Source organism: Heterocephalus glaber, unplaced genomic scaffold (assembly GCF_053883595.1).
Source record: "Heterocephalus glaber isolate CG9 unplaced genomic scaffold, H.glaber_assembly_v1.0 deba00001097, whole genome shotgun sequence".
NCBI classification, from domain to species: domain Eukaryota; kingdom Metazoa; phylum Chordata; class Mammalia; order Rodentia; family Bathyergidae; genus Heterocephalus; species Heterocephalus glaber.
This window is the reverse complement of record NW_028258191.1, coordinates 633,672-653,584: the sequence shown is the minus strand read 5'-3', so window position 1 is coordinate 653,584 and position 19,913 is coordinate 633,672. Positions and strand designations below refer to the sequence as shown.

General features: G+C 38.8%; 1 protein-coding gene and 1 pseudogene across 10 annotated transcripts in view; one reads left to right on the top strand and one right to left on the bottom strand.

Annotated features, from left to right (window-relative positions):
* Cacnb4 (calcium voltage-gated channel auxiliary subunit beta 4) overlaps window positions 1–19,913 on the top strand; it is a 305,695-nt gene that overhangs the window by 187,167 nt on the left and 98,615 nt on the right. The window lies entirely within an intron of this gene.
* LOC147828417 (ubiquitin carboxyl-terminal hydrolase 32 pseudogene) lies at window positions 41–2,174 on the bottom strand (annotated as a pseudogene).

The following is a 19,913-nucleotide window of genomic DNA, read 5'->3' as shown; positions in this document are numbered from 1 at the left end:
AATTTTTTTTTGTTTTGGTACCGGGGATTGAACTCGGGTCCTTGCACTTGTGAGGCAGGCGCTGGAACCACTGAGCTAAACCCCCAGCCCTTCATCCTGAATTTTTAAATATTCCAATCTATGATCTTCATCATCCAGAAAAGTAAGGTAATTCTCACTATTATATAGCCACAGGAGCAAATCTTCCTCTTTGATGCACAGCCTTTGAGACAGATACTCATGAATTTCCTTGATGGTCTGCATTCTACTAAAGCAGCCCGTACAGGCTAACACTCACTTTAAAGGAGTGGAGAAGGTACATTTCCTCTTAGTAAATGCTGAGCAAACATTCTCAGGCTCATCACGCCCATATTCACCCATGTGCTAGACTGCTGTGTCCGAGTCGCAGGTTGCTGTCTCGGGAAGGGAAGACACCGAGGAAATAATTCCAGCTGTGGAATGTCTGTTTTGCTTTTGATCACTGGCCAGGGCAGGGCCGGGTTTGCTCCACACCAATGATAAAGTGCTCTCCATACAGGTTCTGGGACCATTTCATAATCTCTCCCATGGATTAGCTGTGCAGTTCATTTTAATCGTCCTCCTTCTAGTGTTAATGATGTAGCCTTTACTGGTTCTTGAGTTACTAATGGCTGGTTATCAGTAGCTCCTGGCTTTTGAGGATTAAGGTGCAATAGAATATTCCCATTGGCTCCGCTGCCAGCAGTTTCCGAAGTTTCAGATGCAGTAGAAATGTTGTCTGAAGATTTCTCCTCTGTGGTATTCACATAACTGAAGTTGCTTCCATTTCTGTCTTCAGTCTGCTCCATAAGATGTACTGCTGTTGTTCCAAATGAAAATTTTCCTCCATTCAGAACAGACGATGGCTCAATTACAACAGGGTTGGCACCATATTTGACGTATTCTTTCCATTGTTGCCACCACTGCATGGAGATGATAAACCAATTGTCTTCTGGCTGCAGACCATACCTGCTTTCTCGTTCTAACCATCCTCTAATAATCTGTCCTTCTTCTTCTGGAGTAGCTGGTCTTAAGCCCAGAACTATGAGACATACTTGGAAGAGGAGATTCAAAAATTCACTGGCAAGAACATTTTTCACCCTCCAGATCTGATAGTCTTCCAACGTGAAATGCCCCATCTTTGTGATGTCATGTGGACTCAGTATGCCTTCTGCAATGTCAGAGAGATCCATATGTAATTCAGGGATATCATCAGTATGGCTGTCCTTCCAGACCTCCAGAAATGCAACCACCCTGTCTCTCAGTTCAACCCTGGAGAGAATGCCTTCGTGGTCAACATCAAATACCTTGAAGCAAAATTTCTGTCTTCCAGCCGAGGGCCCCCTGCAACAGGCTGATAACCCACAAGATATCTCCTTAAAATCTATGTGATTATCATGATTTTCTTCAAAAGCCCTACACAAGCCTTCACTTAGGGATAGATGTCTAGGTGGTGAGACAAGTGGGCCAAAGGCCTCTAAGCCACACCATCCGGTACAGGACTGAGCCTTCAGCAACCAATAGTGTTTCTGCAAGTCAGTGATGTCAGACTCCTCCAAATGTGTGGCTCCAGCCAGAGTTGTGGGAGCATCACTATCATCAGTGAGGGCAACATAGACACCTCCAGATAGTAGCCAGCGGGAGAAGGTAAAAGCATCTTTGTTGAGAAGTAGCCAATTTCTAAACTTTTCATAGTTTATCGTTTCACCCTCTGAGAAACACTTTCTGAGTGTATCTGGGATTTTACCAACCACCACATGGAGTATCCTTTCCATTTCTTCTCGTATAATATAGCTCCCAAATTCACTTGAAAAAAGACTAAAAATATATTTTGCTTTTTCTTCATCTTTGTCTCTTGTAAGGAGGACAAATCCAACTATTACGTTATTGAAGTGCAGCCCTTTGGATGTTCCACCAAAAGGACTGTGAATCACCTCAGCACCTTGTGGAGGCACTCCATCCCCAAGCACTTCCCTGATGAAGCAGTGCTGGCCCGTGTAATATGAGAGCCTACAGGTCCTCCTGGAGGCATCTTTAAGTCGCTTCAACTCTACATCTGTAACATTCTTCAGTGCCTCCGTGTAGCTGAGGAATCCGATCCGTGACTCCTTGGCGCCCACGCTCCCCTCATCCCTCGGCTGGGGGTTGGAGCCTGATCCTGGCGCCCCCCCCCCCATCCTTGGCGTCCCCGGCTGTTGGTGTTGGCATCCCCCAACTCCCTCCTCCCCCAGCACTAACAAGTGCAGCTTCTGCCCCGGAGGCTCCTCTGGCAGCCGGCAGCCGCATCGCTTCCCTGGTGAATCACCCCTCCCCTCCCTCCTCTGCAGTTGTTTTATCCTGTTGAATTGTTCCCTTATCCAATGTGAGTGACCTTTCTGGTTTTGCCTCAGGTAGGAAAACCACTTGTTTTTGAGCTCCCATTGCATGGAATATTTTCCATTTTGTGATTTTTAGTCTGTGAATTTTCTTTGATTACATGTGTTTATTGTATATAGCATACTGTTGAGTTTGGTTTTTTGATCCAGTCTGCCAATCTGTGTCTTTTGATTGGGGAGTTAAAATTATTCACGTTGAGAATTATTACTGAAAGACATTGATTTATTCCTGTCATTGCATTATTTTCCTGTTGCTGATTCCTTTTTCCCCCTTGCTATCTAACTGCTCATGATGCCTGGTGTATTCATTCCATTAGACTTTTTGGCATTGTTGGCTTTGTTTCTAGGATATCCTGGAGAATTTTTAGAGTGCTGGTTTGGTGGTCATGAATTTCGTAGTGTGCTCTTTATCATGGAAAGACCTTATTTCTCCATCAATTTTGAAAGATAATTTTTCCAAGATATATCAAACTGGGTTGAAAGTTGTTTTCTTTTAGGGCTGAAACTCTTCTTTCCAAGCTTTCCTGGCCTTTAATGTGCATCTGCTGCTGTAATTTTAATGCATTTATCTTTATAAGTGATTTGTTTTTCTATAGCTCTTCTATTTTATAAAAAAACAAATTTCATAAGCAAGAGGATAACAGTAGTTATTACACTGTGTATTATAAGATTCTTTGTATTGATTCTCGGCCTTTTGGCTAAGATCAAATGTGTAAGATTCTTTGTGTTGTAGTTCGGAGGTTTTGACTATGATGTGTCATGGAGAGGTCCTTTTTTGTTGTGTTTTGCTTTTTGTTTGTTTGTTTGTTTGTTTTTGAGACAAGGCCTTGCTTTGTAGCTCGGGCTGGCCCTGAACTGACTGTGTACCCCAGGCTGGCCTTGAACTCGTGGCGATTCTCTGCCTCAGCCTTCCTGGTGCTGGGACTACAGACAGGCGCCACCACACCTGGCTCGGAGAGGTCCTTTTTTGATCACGACTGTTGGGCTTGTATATGCCTCACTGACCTGCGTGTTTAATTCTTTTCATATATTTGGAAATTTTTCTGTTATTATTTCTGTAAATAGATTTTTTATGCCATTTTTACTTCTGATTTTTCACTAATTCTAATTCACCTTAATTTAATCTTCTTTCCGTCATCTAGCAACTGTTGGATCCATTTTCCATGCTCTCTTGTTTTTAGAGTATCTGTTGGTACTGTGTATGGTGACCTGCAGCAGACCTAACTTGCAGTTCTGTCACTCTGTCCTCACACTGGTCATTTCTGCTGCCCATACTCTGAATAGAATATTTTTTTTGAGACAGCATCTTGATCTGTAGTCCAGGGTGGCCTTGAACTCATGGCAGTCCTCCTGCCTTAGCCTCCCAAGTGCAGGGATTTCAGGCATGTGACACCGTGCCTGGCTCTCAGTGGAATTTGTTATGTGTTGGATTTCTTTTTGGTACCTTTCATGGCCTCTACTGCTTTGCTACACTGGTCATTTATGTTTCATATTGTTTTGTTCACCTCAGATAGCTTTTTTTATTAGTGTCTTCTGTAAGTTCACTGATCATTTTATTTATGAACTCTATTATCTGTTTATTACCTTTGAGCTGGCCCGGTACCTTACTGATCTTTTTGTTGTCTCCTTTTATCATTTCATATAATTCAGCTGTTTGGCTTTTGATTTCCTCCCTATAGATGATCCATGGATCAGCTGTGTTAAGAGTTGGGAGTTTTTGGAGGCATTTTGTTGCACTGTTTTCTCATATCTCTTTTTGTCTCTCTTTTTGTGCTACGATTTGCAGCACATTTATAGTAGAAAGACTTTGATGCTAATGTAGAGATCTCTGTAGTTAGTGTCTGCTTTTCAATAATGAACTCTGGGCATGGGTGACTATGGGCCTTTACTTCTGTCCCAAGATCCAGCCACCTCTGTTAATTTGGGAAGAGAAGGTACAGTATAATTGGCCTAGCACCCACTGCTTGGGGATGAATCACAGTGTTGATGACACAAAGATAACCCCGATATCGGTATACAGTAAAAACCAATTGATAGTAACAACTATGCTACCCTTGTAATAGCACTGGAATCGGCAACAGTAATAAGAGTCAAAGACAGACTGCTTGATGACATACCATAAGAACCAATAAAAGTTACCACTATACCACCCTTAACCAGAGAAAACGGATCTATAATTATAGTATAGACAAAAAGACAGACCAAATATTGAAACATAGTACTAAATACAATAACTATACTGTTATTAACAATCAGAAAAGAATTCAAGAATAGTAGCATAGAGTTAACTAAATATCTAAAGATTCATAAATATGGAGGGGTGAGGAATGGGAGAATGAAAGAAGATTTGAATAATAAAGAAAAGGAAGATGTGAGAAAAATAAGATTAATAAAATAATAGAAGTAGATAAAAGTAACAGAAAAGAAACAAGAAGAAGAAGAACAAAGCAAAATAAAGAAATGGGGAGAAAATTTTTTTTAAAAAAACAATAAAAGGAAAAGACTCCTCCCCCCAATGAAGAAAGAAAGAAATAGGTCCAAAAAGAATTTTGTGTTTTTGAATGAGTGACTTCTTTCCAGGGTCTTCAATATTGGGTTACATAAGCTATGGGAGAGGAGTAGGGAGTCACTGTTAAGACCTCTTAAGTTTCCACACTCATATTTTTGTGTGTGAGTACTGCATCCTACCCACCTTTCCCACTCGTTGTGGTCAGTGCATGGTTTCCACTCTAGGGCTGTAGTACTCTGGACCTCCCAGTTTCTGTGTTCCGAGTCACGACTTTCTCCACCTAGCTTTGTATCCTGTGGGTTTGTGAGGTGCCTCCATCCTGTTCCGGAGACCCCTCTATCCATAAGCCCCAGGTTTTGGCAGCCTTCCAAGGTGAGGTATATCTTTGCTCACATTGATAGACCGGTAAAGTGAACAGATCACTGAGTTCTGTGCTGGATGTAGGCAGTGGGACAAGGGTTCAAGCAGATCACTGGACTTAAATGCCAGCACTTTCAGCTCCATCTCCTTCTGGGAGCTACACAATACCGTCTTGGCTTCTCTCCACAGAGGGCAGAGACCTGTGTCCTTCTATCCTGAGTTTAAATGTCTCAGGAGTGTCTGTGTCCAGCTCACACCCTCTCTATAACTTGTTTCTCGTGACCATCTCTCGCTCAGTCACTGTGGTAGTGAGACACCAGAAATCCTGACGTATACTTGTTCTATAACTCAGTCTTAAATAATTAACCCTTCCCAAAATGGCTCCCGATTAAACGCTCTCAAATACGGCCGGTTGTATACTGATTTATTTTCTACCTTTAGGCTGCTGTGCAGGAGGAATCACTTTCAGGCTAAAACCCCATGCTGTTTTTGCTGTTTACAATAATTGTGAGCTTTTCTTATGGCTACAGCTGCTGGCCTGATCATACTTTCATCCTAGAGCTGCTGACCCTCTCTGGGCTTACCTTAGGTCCACCCTCCCTGGTTACTTGGGTCAGCTTTCCAGACTGCTTCATTCTTTTTTTCTGCACTACTTTTCCTGTCAGCTCCCTCCAGATTCCTGAAAATCTGCTTCTTTTTTTTCTTTATCAAGTTGTTGTTTTCCAGGTGTCTTGATTTCACATCCTGGAGAAGCTGCTAGTCTTCTACCCTACCATTTTAAATCCCTTTACAATCTCTTTTTAACACTATCTAAAACTTTTAGGAATTTTACTTTACTTTTACTTTAATAGCCAAGTTTGTATAAAGTATCTGTATTTGCTGAATTCATTATTATCATTTGGGGGTTCTGTGGTTGCAAGCATCAGAAGCTAACTGGAAACTAACTTTACTAGAAGCTTATGAGATAGAATAAAATCAAAAGAAAAGAAGTACTAACTCAAAAAGCCATTTTTAAATAATGACCTGATGCGATAATCTGTCAGTTTGTGCCATAAGCATGCTGTGACTAATGACTAATTACACAAATCCTCTGAAATAGATTTATGAACAGAGCCAGTATTTTATTTTTGGAAACTCTAAGTTGTGGACAGAAGGAAGCCTTATTCTAAAGTAGTACACTCTTCCATGCTATTGTTTAAGAGACAAAAGATTTCTGGATGAGCAAGTAGCACTTAGAAAGTAGATTTCCATTTAGCACCATCAAGGAGATGTATAAATTGAACCAAACCAGACCAGGAGTGATTTGGACAAGAGAGACTCTGCTTCAGATGTCTTTCTAGTCCATTTAGACTGCCTAAAAGAAATATTACAGTGTGGTGACGTAGTAAAATAATATATTCCCATTTCTTTTTTCCAGTATCCTTTATAATTCTGCCACTATTAAACAAAGGTATTTTGTCTCTACTTTAGACAGTTAATACCACATAACACAGTCTGTTGTATTATTATATTTTATAGTTGACTGCAAATCTCATATTAGTCAGCTTTGCATGACTGTATTAAAATACCTGAGATAATTTATTAGGAAAAAAGGTTTATTTGGGCTCACATTTAACAAGGTTTTAGCCCATTCCTTTGACCCTGTGGCAACACATTATGGCAAGTGTACAGGACAGAAGAAACCTGTTTACTCCATGGCCAGGACAAAAGAGAAGAAAAGACTTACATCCTACTGTCTCCTTCCAAGGCACACTCTCAGTAACTCAAAACCTCATGAGGTGCAGTCTCTCAAAGGTTTCTACTATTCAGTAGCATCAGACTGAGAACAAAACCATGACTTTGTGGGCATTTTGGGGAGTCATTTCAGATCTAAATTCAAACACATTTCCCCATTAGGATTCTGTGAATCATGTGGTGGTCATGGTAACTTCATTTTACACACGAAGGAATTAAACTCAGGTATGATAAATCTTACCCAAAGCCCCACAGTTTGTAAATGTTGAACCTGAGACTAAATTCAAGCCTGTTCCTAAGAAATGTTTGAATGTCCTAAAGAAATCCCCAGCACTCAAATTTGCCTGAGTCATAAGAGGTCAGTGCTCAGAGGTGTGGCCTCCTACTCTAAAATCTTTTTTTTTTGATGAACAGTTTTAGCAAGAACTTTGTATTTCCTCAACGTTTAACCCTTTGCTCTTGCTATTGCTCTCTTCTGGTATCACTTATACATTTTTCTTTATAAATTCTCCTCAAGTTTGGAAGTTCCTCTCTGGGGAGATTCTGGAGACTCTGGAATGGCTTTGTGTCATGCTTGGTATGTGTTTCTTGAGGTCAGCACCTGGAACTTCCTGTCTTTATTGTGTAGAGTAAATTTGCAGAACATGGTTTGTTTAAAGATGTCACATTAACTAGAATGAGAAATACCTCTTAGGAAATCTTGGTTTCATTGCTTGTTTATCTACTTTTTGCTTGCATATGTTAACTACCAGTCATGTAAACTAGGAATTATTATTTTGGCAAATTTTATTAAGCTAAAACAATTTGTTTTTTCTATATTAATTTCAAGACTAATAAGAGAATAGTTTTAAGAGAGCTTTTGGTATATATACAATTATATGCAATGATACATAATAGCCAATCTTAGAGGATAGACAATGTTACTTTAAGAAATGATTTTTTTCTCTTATCTCTGCGACTTTTTCGTGTGAGTGTGTGTGTGTGTGTGTGTGTGTGTGTGTGGTTGGTTTCCCCAAAGAACTTCAGTAACACAGTGAATTTCATCATTGTCTAGGCCCATCAATTTTGTGTGTGTATGGTTTTCTTTATGGTAAGAGGGGTGTTCACATAGAGCACTTTGGAAAGGACTCAGAAAATTGTGGCGTCATGAGTCAGTACATTTGTTGGCTAAATCAAAGGTGTGGTGTCCACAACTGCAGATACTAATCCTTCACCTGCGGAAGGGAAGAGTACAGCCTCAGGACTCCTGGTGATTATATAAATGATACTGGTGGACGCTTGGTCTAGAGGCTTCTGGCCTTGACATTTTTTGAAGGATAGTGCAAGGCCCTTTTCACTTATTCTGTGTGGGCCCTCCTGCCTGATCCTCTTGTCTGAGGCCTCTGCAAAGCCCTTCCAAGGTTAGACCCTGTTCTATTTCCATCTCCCCCTTGGCCCTCAAAACCAAGTCACCGAGCTCTGGTGTTCTCTGCCTTGCTCCTTAATCATTTCCTTTTGATTCCCAAGAGCACTTTCTTCTCTTAGCCAAACCCCCTGAAATAAGCATTTTTGCTTTCAAGCTGTTATTTCTGATATATTTCAAAACACAAAAACAAAACTATTTTGGAAGTCCAGCCTAACTAGATTTTTTTTTCTCCCTCTTTAGATGCTAGTGGTGATTCTCAAGGCAGTGTGAATGCTGATGATAGAGAGGAAGGACTCCCATAGGAGGGGCAAAAAAAAGCCAAAAGGTTAATTTCTTGCAGTAATATAGTATGCCAGTTTATTTTGATTCTCATAGATGAAATCTTGGGACATCTATGGAGAGAGCTTCTTATCTGTTTTGCAGGTGGGAAATGAAGTGTGAGGAGATCTGACAGAGGGCTCAGAGCTAATAGAATCTAAGGTCCCTGGCTGCCAATCCAGTCTTCTTTCAGTAGGAGACAGTACCAGTTCAATCCTTGACTCTTCCCATTGTATTTACAACAGTATCAGACCTCTAGGGCTTTGTTTGCAGCTGTGTTAGCTTCCCTTCCCCCAGATGTTTCAAATGCAAGGGAATTTCAGATTGTGCTCATGCAAAGATAAAATAGATCTCTTGGTCCTCTTACCGTTTGCCAAAGATGGAGGGAGGAAGGGGAAGTAAAAACAACTGAGATGTGTTAATGTGTACCAACTGCCCAAGATGAATGGCATCGTTATATACTGTAAACATGTACTAATAAAATTTTTTAAATTAAAAAATAAAACACAAAAGTACTTGTGGGGCAGTGGTAAGGAGAACAGTGAAACGAGGAAGAATAATAGTTCAACTTTATTCATACTGCAAATGTCTGTTTGTTATTTAAAGAAATCCTTTATTCCAGCTGACATTCTGACATTCAGGTAAAATTTTAAAATGTTAGCGAAGGCCTTATTTCTAGAAATACAACCTATGGTGAAAGTAGAAATGAATAAATTCCCCATCACCAGTGACGCCCTATGTTCTCCCATACACAAGTTGGGCAGAAGCCGTTCCTTCCCAGCCCCACCTCTGCTCTCACTTACAAAGCCACTTTGGGGACAAAGATGCAGTGGGGGCATTCAGTGGGGTAGGATTTTGTGTAACCAGGCACAAGCTGGGTTGAAGGTTTCCAAGTATTCAATTTCATGTTCCTTGTAAAAAGCAGATGCAGATATATAAATACTCCAAACTTTCTAGCTGGACAAGTACATTTTATATATTCTTGTGTTGAGTGGATAAAAAGGACATGGTTAGGACAAGGCAGCTATATTAGTGCATTCATATACTTTCAGAGAGCATGCATGCGTGCATGCACACACACACACAAACACACACACACAGTCACTCAGAGAGCCAAAGAATTGTAAAACATGAGAATAAAATTTCAGAATAGATGCAGTCCCCAGCCCTGCAGATGTTTAATTAGAGGCTGGAATAACATTGGGCATTTGTTATACAGATGGAATTCAGTTCTCAAAGTGGCAAATGAACTAGATGCTCTCTAAGGTACCCTCCAACCTTGAAATTAGGTGATCCTGTGTGTCATTTAGAAGTTGGACTTTGGTATATGGTATATAGTAGCCATTTAGCAGTCGTCAAATATAGGATCATAACAAGAGCCCATCATTCCATTGCAAATTCTGCAAATCAATACATATCCTTTCTTTTCAGTAAGAGGGAACTGTGACTGAATGACCCCTGGAGGAACATTCCCCATACAGAGATGCAAAGATGAAGCTTTAGTTTCTTAGATTTTCAAGTTTTTTCTCTGACTTCTGAGCCGGTACCGTTCCAGAATCTTGTTTACCTTCTCCATAATATTCAAATGTATATGGCAAATAGAAATGAACTAAGAAAGGTTTCCTTTCTTTTGGGAGACCCTGATATCTCAAATCTCTTTCTTTTTTTCTTTCTTTTTTTTTTTTTTGGTGCTGGAGACTGAACACAGGCCTTTCACACTGAGTTACATTCCCAGTCCTTTTTTTATTTTTTTATTTTGCGACAGGGTCTCAGTAATTTGTCCAGGCTGGGCTGGAATTTACAATCCTCCTGCCTCAACCCCCTGTGTTCTGGGTTTACAGGCTTGTACCACCATGCCTGGCTTCCAGTCGCTCTCTTTACCTTCTCCTTTATCTCTAGCTCTTACTTATCTTTTTGGTGGTTGGTCTGTAGGTTTTGAATTGAAAGGAGAAAAAGACTTAATATAATACCTCTCCCGGAAGTCTTTGTGTTTTCATAGGTGTTCTGGGTGATCAAAACAGAATAAAACAAAACTGTAACCCTAAAAGAGTAATTTACTGATAGTAGAACCTGAGACTGGCTGAGGGAGATGGGGAGGGGCAGGGAAACTGGAAGAGAGAGGAACCTTCTGGCATATTGATTGTTATCTCACCTAGCCGCCTGTAAAGCCCACCCTAATAGGCGTTCACTGAGAGGTGTTAGTTTCAGTGGTTTCCAAGTACGAGTGTGGAGTAGAATTTATTTGTTCTTGAAGCTGGATTGAAAGGTAATCTGTACTTTTCCATGACTGCCATGTCTCCTGAGAGAAGACCTCCTCCAGTCTTTACACAGACACCGTATTCATTGAGACGTATGAAGGTACCAGAGCACTCTCATGAAATAGCCTCCATAAGTCAGCTGAGCCACCTTTGGTGATTTAGGTCCTGAGAGTACAAAAACATTTATAATCTTGAAACCTAAGAGGGCTTTTTGAGGTTTTTAGTGGTAGTTCTTCTAGTTCATTTTGGACCAAATAATATGTCTGCAGGGAGAGAATCTGATTTATACCTGATGATATAATAGACATTTTGTTTCCCTAATGAGAGGTGGTCCAAGCCTGGGCCTGTTCAACCCTAAATTACCAGGAAAGAAGAATGAAAGGGCAAGGGGTTTTCACTTTCCAGTGTTAGACCTGCACCAGGAAGTTGTTTTTCATCCCTGATTGAGTCGGTTGATAACACAAATGACCATGACATCAAATGGCACAGGACATCACAAGCACAGAACATGTTAATTCAGAGCTGAGATTAATTGACATGGTTTATTTTCAGCAGTCATTCACAACATGAACCAGAGCCTCTTCCTGTTCTTTGTAGGATGGGAAACACCAAACTTTGGAGGTCTTTGCTTCTTTAGCTGAAATTTTTGGTTAAGATTCCCTGAAAAAGTGAACAAAACCAGAACCTACTCTGATCCTTGAATATTTGTGCAGGCCTAAATATGACTTTTCCTTATAAGAAAGCCTCAGTTCTCTGTATAATAAAGAGTTGGTTACTTCTGAAAATTCTGTAGTCAAGGAATATTAGCGGGATGCTGTTTGAACTCCTTGGAAAATTAATGTGGGCTTTCTGGCACTCTGCAAAGCTGTTTCTGTTTCTGTTTCAAATAGCACAGAAAAATTCATGAATTGTACTTTTCAACTTCAGTTTGTTATGAACAAGATAGCTTAATTGATCAAATCTTGGGATTCTTAAGGTAAAGTTGATAGAGTTGTGTTTGTTGTTTAGTTTTTGAAAGCTGGTTGAAGAGTTTTTCCATGAGAATCTGAAAACTTGACCTGTACTAGGTAGGAAGCTTGAAAAGTGGGTAGAATTGTTAACATGATAATAGAGTTTCAAGAAGCAACTTGGATCCTTTTTATTCTAAGCCTTTCATATTTCTTGAAAGGGAAGCCTTTTTGAAAAGTTGGTATTTCCATTGAATAAATAATATATCCTGCCATGAAGAATATCTAACAACCTAATCAATACCATTTCTTTGAATCTTAACGCAATTTTCATGTCCATGTCAACATCACATATTTGACAAATTAATGAACTATTATGAATACATAGTAACTTGAATTTCCTTAAGTTTTTCAGCATCTGGAGTCAAGTAAAATTGATTTCCATCCATATATGAACTTGTCTGTAGCAGTATACTACAACTACCATAATAAGTGTTTCAAAAGCATGCTAATAATACCAATACAATTTGCTTCACAAAGTTCAGACAACTGGATCTTAAAATGTTTTTCTGTTAAAATAGGAAAGTCCGTTTGAACCAAAAGTCAAAGTATAAATTTCACAAATTTAGAAATGTTATAAGTTAGATCACGTAATAATTGCTACTAATTAAGCCTCATGCTAAATGCTTTTTTTCTTATTTTTTTCCCCATTACCTGTGCACCCTTCACCCCCTCTGCCCTTCCCTATTTACATAGATTTCATTTCCATTTTTTTTTTTCTTTTCTCTTAGTTTTTCCTTTCCCCTTCCCCTCCCTTCACTCCTTCGTCATTGGACCTTTTTTCCTATTTCAAATTATCAATTATTCATTTTAATCATTTCAGCCCTTGTTTACACTATCAGTTTCTCACACCAGTGAAACTATTCGGTATTTGCACGTGTGTCCTATTTATTTCACTTAAGAGTATGACCTCGATATGCATCCATTTAGCTATAAATGACCCTAGTTTTTCATTCTTTATGGCTGAGTAGTACTCCATTTTATTTTAAAAAAACACATTTTCTTTATCCAGTCTCCAGTTGATGGGCATTTGGGCTGCTTCCAAGCTTTAGCTTTTACAAACTGTGCCGCTATGAACATGGGTGCACATATATCACTGTGGTATGATTCTTTTAATTCTTTGGGGAAGATCCCCAGCAGGGGAATAGCTGGGTCAAATGGGACCTCCAGTCCTAGTTCTCTGAGGCATCTCCACACTGACTTCCACAGAGGTATCTCCACACTGCCTGTCTGCAGCGGGCTGATTAGGCGCGTTCCTCGCGGCTCCCGACGTTGCTACCGAGTCCGCAGACCTGCCTGTCTCCATGCTAAGTGCTTTATGTGTCGTCTCACTTTTACTTCAGCAATCCATTGTGAATATATATTAGTAGGTGGCTTTGTGCAAAGGAAGAAATGGAGGCTTAGAGAATTAGTCACCTATCCAAGAGCAAAGCTAGTAAGTAGCATTGGAAAAGATTTTAACCAAAGTCTCTGATTCCAAGCCCTCTTATTCTTTAGTATCAGAATTTTCCTTCCATCTGCACAAGAAAGCCTCGTTTCAAACTGAATAATACTCTGCAAATCGAGTCATTATTTTGAAGTTCTGATGGTTCTGAGAGTTCTTTCTACCTTAATCGGCCAATCAATAAAGCATTTATTTTTCACCCACCTGTGTGATGTTCTGGGTGAGTTTATCTACACAGATCTGTATTGACTACCCAAAGGAGAACATCCCTGGTACCTTTGAAAACACGGAACAAATACGTGTGATATATTTAGGGTGGATACGTGTGTGTGTGATTATAACATATTAAACAGTTAATCCACACATATTATTGGATTCCTATATGTAAAAGTGGTACCATAAAAGGAGCAAAGATTTTAACTGAGTCTCATATCTATCGTTCTTTACATTTGGACTTTGGCTAAGTTCCTTATGTCTTTGAAACTTCATGAAGAGGAATAAGAGAAATGAGACAATGTTTGTTAAACACTCAACAGCACAATGTCTGGTGTATGACTGACTGAAGAATAAAGCACTCTACCATACTTTGGCGACCTCACTCTTCCAAAAACCTGTGTGTCCAACTGAATGCATATCTGGACATAGACACAGTGTCCCCTGAACTCTCATTGATGTCTAAATCTCATCAAGTGTCCAATTTGTTTCCTTTGCTATTTTTACACTTCCCAAATTTACACAGTTTACATACAAAGTTACATATGTGTACAGTGTTCTTGGTGCCACGTAGGAAACACGTTTTTTTCCCTCTGTTTCCTGTGATCATACCAATGGGTACAGTGACCTCAGGTTTTGATTTTTCAACCCAAAAAGCAGCTAGTCTTTCCCCAAGGGGTTAAAAAACTTTTTCTCCTTTTCTTTTTTGTAATTTTCTTTTACAAAGTTCATATAATTCCGCTGTTCCTTCCTCTCTAGACCTTCATAACTATTTAGAATAGAAAAAGAATATTATCATCCCTAGGACTTCAGATTCTAATGCTATGAGACTACAGATTCCATATTCCATATGGATTCCAGGTCTGATCATTGAAATTTTATAAATGTAATGTGTGAGGAATAACAGCCTTATAAAATCTTATCCAGAAATTTAAAAAAATCTTCAGTCTACTTGCTTTAATGGTGGCTGTAAGAAAACTCCTCAAAATATATAGAATTTTAGGGGCAGAGATTTAGCTCAGTGGTTCCGCCACCCGCCTTGCAAGCAGAAGGACCTGAGTTCGATCCCCAGTACCAAAAAAAAAAAAAAATATATATATATATATATAATTTTATTTTGAATGCCAGTGCAACTTGATTGAGGAATGAAAGTATTGCGTGATTCTCCTTTACTGACCACAATGCCTCGCTGTGTGGGAAAAGCCTCAGTAGAAGCAGTGGAGTCTAGTGGGTCATGGGGTGCAGTTGGCATTCACAGGTCCAGGTCTCAATCTTAACTTTTGTGTGATCTTGTATACATTGCGTAGTCTTTTTGGTTGCAGTTTCCCTATCTCTAAAAGGGGGAATGATAGTAACAATAAAGGGTTGTGGTGGATTAATACAAAATAACACATGGAAAGCATGTAATAATTAAGTACATAATCAAAAACACTTGCTATCATTATAAAGTAGGACATGGTCAGTGTGTCCTACTGTTTTTTGAAGAGATAGCATGTGTCCACAAATTATCAGAGAATATAATCCTGTTAATAACATTAATTTGTGTAAAATATATAAGTGTAACACTGAGACACTGAGACTTCTAGTTCACATTGCTGGATACTATGTTTGTTTCTTGAGGCTGCTGTAAGCAAATATTGCCAACTGGGTGGCTTAAAAATAGAGATTTACTGTTGCACAGATGTGGAAACTGATAATCCAAAAACAAGATATTAATGAGGTCATACACCCTCTGAAACCTGTAAGAGATGGGAGTGCTTGTGGCAGCCTGATGACATTTCCTGTGTCTCTTCATGTTACCTTCTCTCTACTGGCCTGTAACTACATCTATATTTCCCCAGTCATACTGGATTAAGGCTCATGTTAATGACCCTATTTTAGCCTGATTACCTCTGTAAAGACCCTGTTTCCAAGTACGATCCATTCTCCAGTTTCAGGGATTAGGGTTTCAACATATTTTTAAGGGACACGCTTCAACTCAGATCCAGTGTATTCTCTGGTGTTGTCTATAACCTTGAGCACCACTAGCCAAGTTCTATCACTCTTGTGGTATTTACTGACTTTTACTAATTGGATATTTCACAATTTGGGGGTTATGTTTCATGTGTAGCCTTCAGATCTGCTAGAAATTTGTCATCCTGATAAAGATTCTGTCTCCCAAGATGTATATTTGTTAAGTGGTTCATTTTACTGTCTTCTTAAAGTACCCTAGCCCTTAAAATTTTAAGGGTATCCTTATAATTTTAAAATTGTAAAAGTAGTATATGATTATTGTAACAACTTGGTGATTTATAAAAGTTAGCCACCTCTCCCTAGCTTTCTTTCATTTTCTCATATTAAAGTCAGTATTTCTGATGTCTGTCCTGTGTGTTTCTTCCTGATCAAACATGTCCTATATTTTTACAGAAAATAAGATTGTGCCATATTCACTACCTTGCATGTTTCCAGGTCAACAGAGAGAGGGTTTTTTTTAATAGTTCCTTAATATGTGGTATAATATAATTTTTTCAAAAGAAAATTCCCCAAATGTCAGTTCTTGCCTGATGTAGAAGTGTCTAGAAGGGTTTCATAGTATGAAAAAAAGAGCCCACCCATTGCCACTTTTATGCCTTATGCTTTCATTGGGAAAATGCAGAAGGGAACAGGGTCTGAGCGGGAGCTTCTAAATGTGATTTGGGAACATCTTTGAGGCTTTACTTTAATGATGCATGGGTTTCATTAGTTTGATGTTGCCATATTCCTTTTGAAAATAAGCCTTTGTATGTCAGGTATTACACGTTAGTTCCAATTAGACTGGACAGGCAAGCTTTTCAGGAAAAATAATCATACCATAATAAAGATAACCTGGATTTTATAGATAAGTTTAAACTGATGTTACCTTACACTTTATAACAACTTCAAGCCTTAGTTTGTTGATAAAAATATCAGTAACAGGTTCCCAGACATTGTGGTCAAGTTGCTAGTTACTGGTAGCATCACTCCTGTAAACTGGTTCTGTTTTAAAGCGATTCAAAGACTTCCTTAGCAATTCTTGGTCAGTGGCCAGCTAGTATATTGCAGTCATCTGAGAGTTCACCTGCAGGAAATGAATTTATTGGTTTATGTATTTTCACTGATGACAAATGGAACATGACTAAAATGGAGAAGGGGTCATGGCTTTCTTGGATATGGTACTGGCATGTTTATATTTTCTACTTCTTAAAAGATCTTAATAAAAATAAAACAAACTTCAGTTGTATAGAAGGGGATAATGTGACCAGTCAAAATCTGGAGTTCCTTAATTCTAAACTTCAGTTTTCAGTATATATTGTTAAGTGAGAAAATAAAGGTTCTAGAACACTGTGAATGGTATAATGCTACATATATTATGTCATAAGCTATAATAAAACTATTATAAACATATATACTCTATGTCAGGATATACATTTATATGCATGCACACCCTATATGTTCAATAAATTAGTCCAAAAAATAAAGGAGTATATAATGTTCTGGAGTTTTCCCTTTTCAGTAAATAATAGGACTCAACATATTCCTTATAAGTTCATCTAGATCCATCCATTATTATCACTTCTGCCTGCCAGTCCTCTGCTGGGTTGTGCCATAGTATGTGTCACCAATCCCCTACGTATGGGCACTGGTGCATATTTCAGGGTTTTGGTATTACAACCAATATTGCAAGTAGCATCTTCACACAACTATCTTTGTGCAATTGCCAGGCATGTTGGGATGCATCTGCAGTCCCAGCTACTTGGGAAGCTGAGACAGGAGGATCACTTGAGCCCAGGAGTTTGGGCAAGCCCAGGCAATGGAATGAGAGGCCTTAAAAATGTCTTTGAAATTTTATTAATAATTTTTATGACTGAGGATTTGGATCATGCTTCGGTTCTCCCCATATAAAAGAGTGAAGTTGTATGTGTTTTATTCTGGATGATTTTAATTTTTTTTCCATTTTAGTCTGATTTATTTGAAATTTTCTGGGTTTATTTTTCCAAGTGAATCTGTAATGAATTTGTCAACTTTGTCTCCAAAGAATCATATTGTGTCTTGGCTATGATCATATTAAATTTAGTGTGTGTGTTGGAGAGGACTTAAATTTTCATACTACTGAATCTTCCCACCCCAAAACAAAGTATGACTTTCAAGTCAATTCTTTTAAAATCACCTGTGAAGATTCATTTTTCTTCAAATAAAGCCTGGAAATTTCTTACTTCTCCCTCAAGTATTTGACCTATTTTGTTTTATCATCTTTGTTATCTATCAGGTTGTTATTCGTATAAACGAAAACTATTGGTTTTAGTATATTAAGTGTAGAAACCAACAATTTACTCATTTCTCTTCTGGATTTCTTGAAAGTTTTTCAGTTGATCCTCTTAAGAGGAAGGTTTACAGCCAGGTATCTGCAAATAATGGTAATTGTTGCCTCTCCCTTTACACTGTGGAGATTTAGCTTCCATTTAATAAATTATTTGTATTGCTATTATAGAATAAAGACAGTAATATCTTTTGTTTTCTAATTAGCATAGATGACAAATTTTAAACTGCCTGTTACAAACCATTTATTCCTTAAACTCATTTAATACATTATGATTAGAATTTTTAAAAAATAGAGTAGAATATGGGGCTGGGGATTCGGCTCAGTGGTTCCACTGCCTGCTGCACAAGCAGAAGGATCTGAGTTCGATCCCCAGCACCAAAAAAAAAAAAAAAAAAATAGAGTAGAATAGAAAAATGCCATAGCATATATAGTAAGATTTAATTATGAATCTCGTGTTTCAGGTGTGTTTGTATGTATGTGAGTGTGTGTGTGTGCGTGTGTATGTGTGAGAGAAGGCGGGGAGAGAGAATGTATTGGGTCACAGGATAAAATTAATTTCTTACTATAGGTTATGGTAATAAAGGTTTGAAATATTTGCATACAAATTACATTTTTCTGGAACTTAAAATGCTTTTCCTTTTCCTGCCAATTGGAGGATGTGCTTTTCTCTTGGCTGCATCTTCTCTTGCCTCCCCATAAGTAAGAGAAAGACTAAATAGAATTGTGTGAGCGCTGGTGGTGGCCCCTCAGCCGATGAAGGGAATGATGGTGGATAGCTGAAGCCCAGGGTTCGAATCTGCTGTCTTCAGCAAAATATCCAGGAGACAGATCAGAGCCAGGTTGTTGGAAAGAAACAGGTAAAAGAACTATTTGTTGAATTTAGGCAATATAGTGAGTCTATCCATATTAGAGTTTTGATATGTTTCAAATCATTTGTCAACTGAAGTATAAGGATTGAAGATCTGCAACTTGATTTTCCAACTACCTTTTTGACTACTTAGATAACTCAGTTTTATAAGGAGGCAATAATAGGTGAGGTACAGTCTCACAATCTCTTAAGAGTTTATCTTACCTGTGCATTTATGAACTCCCTGGCAAAAATAAAGGGATGTGTTAGGAGCCCTAGGAATAAATGAGACCTGGTCCTTGTCTTTATGTGGTTGCTTTTGGTTCTATTATATTATAGTCACTGAGATACTTATATTTAGTCTAGTATTCAAATATCTACATGTTAATACAAAGTGAGTAGAAAATGCTGTAAAAAAGAACATCAGACATCAAAACTCTAATTTGTAAACTGACAGTCATTCAATAATAAGAGGGTATTTTTAAAAAATTAGGCAATATAGTACGTGGCTATCATTTATTTCTATGCCCTTGTATACAGATAACTGTCCATACTTAAGAATCCAAAGCTATCCTAGGAACCAGGTTCTCCTGTCATCTCCTGAGCTGTGGGAGCTGATAGGAGTACACTGCCCTTCACATGGCCAAGTCTGCTTCTGCTTGTGCTGCCTCATACTCAACCCCGTATCTGCCTGTCTAAGGCCTGCACTTTCTTCCCGCTGCTCCTGCCCCCATGCCTCTCTATTCCATAATCTTTAGTTTCTGCTCCTGTCACCACCTGTCTGATAATTTTCCTTTTTCTCATGTTTGGCTGTCAAGAAATTAGGAGAGTAGGGAAAAGCCAAAAGGGAACATAAATTTGATTGGTCAAGTTCACCACTCCTGTGTCTGAGCTTTTTCTTTTCTAGCCCACTGGCCACTCTCAGCACTCTTGCCATTCTCTTGTGTTGTCTTCACTCCCACATCCTAGTTATCTCCAACTCTGCATGCCTGCAGCTGGGCGAAACCACAGTAGAACACACTGATGTGCTGACTTATTTCAAATGTGTGGTCATTAACGCCAAGTGAATCCCCAGTGCTATTCAGCAGTTGTGCTACCTTTCACTAGTCCATTTACTCCTCTGCTCTT